Raw genomic sequence first — 6,438 nt, 5'->3', positions numbered from 1 at the left:
GAAGTGTGTGTAGAAATTACAGATAGTGAGAGAAAATGATAAAAATGCATTAACTGATTGTAGTGGCTAGTCGGTCCTAGTTCCCGCATAGAGTAGTATAGAGCGTCATGCGGGCAGGCTGGTCTAGAGTCACTTCACTGAGTAACTTGTTGCTCACCCCCTCCATTTCCATTTTTCCCTATGCGCAGGACTGTAAGTAGAAGTATATGGATGTGGGTGTGACGGTATTTCAAAGAAGGTTATGCGCTCGTCTCTCGGGACCAGTAACGGGACACGTAGGGTTGTCTAAATGAGTAGACGCGTGTCCATAACGCCCCTTCGATAACCCCGGTCGGACGCCGGGGGATCGGGCTGTTACAATTGGTATCAGAGCGGGTTAAGATCCCTTAGTTCTGTCCTAAGGGATCAGCATTTCCGACGTTTTCAAAAAAAAAAAAAAAAAAAAATTGTTTGTGAAAGTTGCTAAGTATTTTTTGATTGTGAAATGAGTGTTTGAAACCACCCACTATATCTATGCTTCTATTATGGTTCTGATCGGATTTCTAGTTGAAGGATGTCTTCGACAATCAGTAACGACCATAGCGACAATTTTGGGTATTGTGGACCTGCATGGTGGAACCCGATCCACACCCAGATTCAGCGCACCATAAAGGGAAAGGTGGTACCCTATCGGTGACGCCCATTGACGAAGTTTCATCGCCAGACACATGAGTTGGAGTGGTTGAAGGAAAGCCAGAGATGGAAACCCGACTAATGTAACTACCGAGAGCGTGAAGGTTGTGGCAGATATCATGGGTTTGGAGGAACATTAGTAATGCAGTGAAATAAGTTGAGGTCATAAGTCAATGAAAGTATTGCCCGAGGAAGGACATATCTAATGGAGGGCTAATTCTAGGATATCCGCCAGAGAGACATGATTGCAAGGGAATACAATAAGGATGTAACCCCTGAGGAGATTTATCGGGCACTCCCTAAGGGGGAGAGAACTGATTCGCCGCTTCCTGAAGGAAATGAGAACCGATCCGAAGAATAGTTGTAATGTGCAAGATTACTGGGATCATGAGCTAATCATGATGGGTGCAGAGCTATAGTTTTGGTTGTAAGAAGATCATAGGCTAACCAAGCATCACATACTCACAGTCCAAGGAGAACTTACGACATCACCATTAACACAAGGCGGTTTATTGTGACAAGAGTGGAAGTGCGAGAAGAATCACACTAGGAGAAAATGGATGGGAGCGTACTACCAGTACAACCAGTAAGGTTATGATAGGAGGTTCGTTCATCAAGGAAAACATGGCCAGACCGAAGGACTCAGAGGACGAGGATATGTTCGGTGCGGAGTAGCTAAACACCAAGTCGGGGCTGCTGGACTCAACTAGTAGGATCCGCGGTTGAAGTACAATCCTAATTACCGGTCCCGACAAGGGCAACTTTAATTCGGGCTACCTGGGATAGGACCGAGGGAGTATAGAGAATGATAACCATGGGAGTGTATGTGGTACTGTTAATACCTCTCGACGGTGTGAACCTGCATGGACACCTGCTGGAGTTGGAGTTTGGATTGATATGAAGTGACATAATTTTTGGGATGCATATTTAGAGATGTAGCAGTGTTCGGGGATGTTGCAGTATGTTAAGGATAGTATCATGGCTTATCGAGGATCTATACAGAGGTCAAAGATTAATGAATAGGAAGAGAGCTAGGAAAGAAGACCGGGGCCAAGCACATGGAGTTAATATATTGTATTGGCACATACTCATAATCCTCGATAGGAGAGGAGAGTAGTCCTTAATGGAATAAGGATTAGGACATGGATATAAGCTATCTTGATGTTGAAAGCTGAAGGGTTAAGCGGAAAGGAAAATGATTTGTATTTGGAAGTGAAAGCTCTAAGTATTGGATATCCCCTATGAGAACTATACGAACAACCATGTTGAATTCCTTATGTTGGACCAAAGTGGGGGAGATCAGCATCTCGAGCATGAGATGATCCAAGAAACCGCTTAGCAGATATAATTGTGGATGGTGAGCTGCTTTATGAAAGGATGAAGAGGTACATGACCATCAGAGAATTACGTCGACCAGAGTGGTGGTGATATGGAAATGCATATGAGGTGAAAGCAATCTAGGGATGAACGCTGTTGGAGAATCGATTTGGGATTTAAGAGGACGTTGGATCTCCCTGAGGAATATGGAACCTGGTATGTTGCATGAACCATTAGATTTCAAAGGACGAGTTGGTTACCCATTTGGGTTCGGGATGTTAGAGTTGTAGTATCGACACACATAATTCAGGGACGAATTCCATTCAAGTGGGGGAGAATTGTAACGGTCCGGTTCCTGGCCCAAAAATTTCTTAAGGAGAGCCCGTTAGGACTGCAGCCCATTAGGGTAAATGACCTAGGGTTTCATTCTTTTCCTATAAATGAAGCTGCCTCCTCTCATTTTTTCTCTCATTCCGAAACTTGAGCGAAGCTCTGCAGAGATTTAGAGAGACTAGGAAACCCTAGCCGTCAAGCTTCTATCTTCCTTTTCTCTCTTCTTCTCTCACGCCTCTCTCTCTCTCTCTCTCTCTCTCTCTCTCTCTCTCTCTCTGTCCGTGATCTCTCTCCTCTCTCCCTCCTCCTCGCTGGTGCCGTGTGGTGGTGGTGGTTGCAGCCGTGGTGGTGGTGACCAGATCTCGTCTCTCTCGTATTTAGTTGTTCCAGATCTGTTCAGATCTCTTCATCCTTATTTCCAGATCCAGATCAAGATCTAAGACTAAGGTGGAGTGTTTCGAACCCAACCTTCTTTCATGATTCTGTATACTCCTATATGTTGGAGTTAGGTTTGATTAGACCCTGTTTGGGAGTTAGGTTGATAGTACATGGTATTGCTAAGATGATAGATGAATGGATCATGATGCATAAGAACCCTCATACTGATAAATGGGACTTGATGAACTGAATTGAATTGTTGTGGTAATGGTTGATTGGTAGTTGATACTTGTATGTTTGGTTGTGATGTCCCATGTGTTGTTGTGATTGAAGTTAGGATGCTAGAGAGAAATAAATGCTAGGATAATAGGTGAGCAGTGATTATAAAAGTTATTGAAGTAGAACTTGAATGCGATGTGTATTGTGTGTGACACCGATAACGGGTGGCGTCTAGTGATTGAGTCCAAGTACAAGTATGAATGAAAAGGGGAGTAATTGGGAATGGAAAGGGTTAAGTGGAAACGATAAGGAAGTGAAAGGATAAGTAAAAGTATGAAAGAATGATGTTAAGGTTAAGCATGGGTGGGAAAGCATATAGAGAGTCTAAGGAAAGTAGGTGGGGTAAGTAGTCCACGCTAGGTATCCATAGGAGATGTGGCGAATCCACATGAATATGGAAGCACCCATAGGAGATGTGGCGAATCCACATGAATATGGGGTAGAAGCCTAGTGGGGGGCTACCCACTGAGGAAAAGAGGAAAAGATGAAAAGATGAAAAGATGAAAAGGTTATGCATTGTAGGGATTTAGCTCATGGTCGGGTAACAGGAAGTTAAAGAAGTCATAGGATCGAGTCGGACTGGTAAGATGAGTCGGTTAAGTCTAGGGTTGGCGTGTGTGGCAATGAGTGAGATCATTGTATTGATTGATTACTAGGTTGTTAGAAATGAATGGAAGTGTGTGTAGAAATTACAGATAGTGAGAGAAAATGATAAAAATGCATTAACTGATTGTAGTGGCTAGTCGGTCCTAGTTCCCGCATAGAGTAGTATAGAGCGTCATGCGGGCAGTCTGGTCTAGAGTCACTTCACTGAGTAACTTGTTGCTCACCCCCTCCATTTCCATTTTTCCCTATGCGCAGGACTGTAAGTAGAAGTATATGGATGTGGGTGTGACGGTATTTCAAAGAAGGTTATGCTCTCGTCTCTCGGGACCAGTAACGGGACACGTAGGGTTGTCTAAAAGAGTAGACGCGTGTCCATAACGCCCCTTCGATAACCCCGGTCGGACGCCGGGGGATCGGGCTGTTACAGTGTAGATCTCTGTGGTACTGGTCGGGAAAAAAGCGTCTCTGCATCAGCAGGGAAAGCTCATCCCATGTATCAACTGGCGTCTCACCTGCTCTCCTCCTGCTAGTCACAACTCGATCATACCAGTTAATAGCATAGCCAGTAAACTCAGCAGCAGCAAGTCTAACCTTTTTAATATCAGAAAATTTTGACAATTAAACACAAGTTCAATTTTTCTTTCCCATTCAAGAAAAGCATCTAGATCATTTTTGCCATCAAAACTTGGAATTTTCAATTTCAAACCACCCAAGCCATCATTGGTTCTTCCATTTCTACCAAAAGGATTGACATCACCACGGTTTTGATGCCTAGGAACTCTCCTTGGACGGTTGATGGATAGATCATCATCATAAGACTCTTCTCGGATTTCTAGGTCGGACCGGGTGTTCCTCCTTGGATGGTCGTCTGGTTCTGGTTCGTGGCTGAGTTGGATGGCCCTGAAGTTCATCTAGCCTCTGATGGATTGCCTCCAAACCTGTATTCAACAAGTTAGACATAGAATCATTGAGAGCACACATTTGCAAGTTAGATAATCCGGCATGTGAATTTCCGGGTCGGTTTCTTCCATCTTCACTATCCATGGCTACCTGAAAACTTAAACAAGGTAAAGTTAGATTAAAAACCTCACACACTTAGGTGTTTATCCTTGCCCACACACGTGTTTCACTCAATTTGGTAGTCACAGAAGAGAGTTTCCCTCAAAGTTCTAAGAGAACAAACTAGATAACCCAAAATGAGAATCCCAAGTGAAACACCCAAGAGACAAGATAGAAAGATAAGAGATTTAACAAGGGGAATCTGTATTAACCACCTCCAAGGCCGGATTTCTCCTCGGCCAACAGGCTTACTCTTCCACCACCAAACCACAATTGAAAACTTTTGATATATTTTCTTTCTTTTTCTTTTTTTTTTATTAGATCTTTCTTTCTTTTTTTCAGTACACAAAGGACGTCCGTGGGTGTCCGCCAGCACACACAGGACGTCCATGGCTGTTCGTGGCTATCCGTCAGCACACACAGGACGTCTGTGGCTGTCCATCAGTACACATATCAGCACGCTGGTCCTTGAACTCAGCACGCTGGCCCTTCCCGTGGACTGTTCGGGTGATTTTGGCCCACGTGGGCTGTCTGTTCAGTACACACAGGACGTCTGTGGGTGTCCATCAGCACACATAGGACGTCCTTGGCTGTCCATCAGTACACACATGACATCTGTTGCTGTCCGTGTGTGTCCGTCTGTGTCAGTCAGCACACACAGGACGTCCCTCTCTATCCATGAGTTCACATATCAGCATGTTGGTTTGTGGACTCCGCATGATCGCCCTTCCCGACGACTGTTTGGGTGATTTTGGCCCACGTGGGCTGTCTGTTCAGTAAACACAGGACGTCCGTGGTTGTCTGCCAGCACACACAGGACGTCCATGGCTGTCCGTCAGCACACACAGGACGTCTGTGGCTGTCCGTGTGTGTCTGTGGGTGTCCGCAAGCACACATGACGTTCGTGGCTGTCAGTGGCTGTCTGTCAGCACACACAGGACGTCCATGTGTGTCAGTCAGCACATACAGGACGTCCGTGTGTGTCCGTCAGCACACACAGGACGTCCATCAGTACACATATCAGCACGCTGGCCCTTCCCGTGGACTGTTCGGGTGATTTTGGCCCACGTGGGCTGTCTGTTCAGTACAAAAAGGACGTACGTGGGTGTACGTCAGCACACATAGGACGTCTGTGGGTGTCCGTCAGCACACACAGGACGTCCGTGGCTGTCCGTGTCTGTCCGTGTGTGTGTCCGTAAGCACACACAGGACGTATGTGGCTGTCCATCAGTACACATATCAGCACGTTGGTCCTTGGACTCAGCACGCTGGCCCTTCCCGTGGACTGTTTGGGTGATTTTGGCCCACGTGGGCTGTCTGTTCAGTACACACAGGACGTCAGTGGGTGTCCGTTAGCACACACAAGACATCTGTGTGTGTCCGTCATCACACACAGGACGTCCGGGGCTGTCCATGTGTGTCCGTCAGCACACACAGGACGTCCGTGACTGTCCATCAGTACACATATCAGCACGTTGATCCTTGGACCCAGCACGCTGACCCTTCCCGTGGACTGTTTGGGTCATTTTAGCCCACATGGGCTGTCTGTTCAATACACACAGGATGTCCATGGGTGTCCGTCAGCACATCCGGGGCTGTCCGTGTGTGTCTGTGTGTGTCCGTCAGCACACACAGGACATCCGGGGCTGTCCGTGTGTGTCTGTGTGTGTCCGTCAGCAAGCACATGACGTCCGTGGCTGTCAATCAGTACACATATCAGCACATTGGTCGTTGGACTCAGCACGCTGACCCTTCCCGTGGACTGTTCGGGTGATTTTGGCCCACGTGGGCTGT

The sequence above is a fragment of the Brassica napus genome, unplaced genomic scaffold, assembly GCF_020379485.1.
Source record: "Brassica napus cultivar Da-Ae unplaced genomic scaffold, Da-Ae ScsIHWf_1237;HRSCAF=1767, whole genome shotgun sequence".
NCBI lineage: Eukaryota > Viridiplantae > Streptophyta > Magnoliopsida > Brassicales > Brassicaceae > Brassica > Brassica napus.
The sequence above is the reverse complement of the archived record's forward strand: the minus strand, read 5'-3'. Positions refer to the sequence as shown.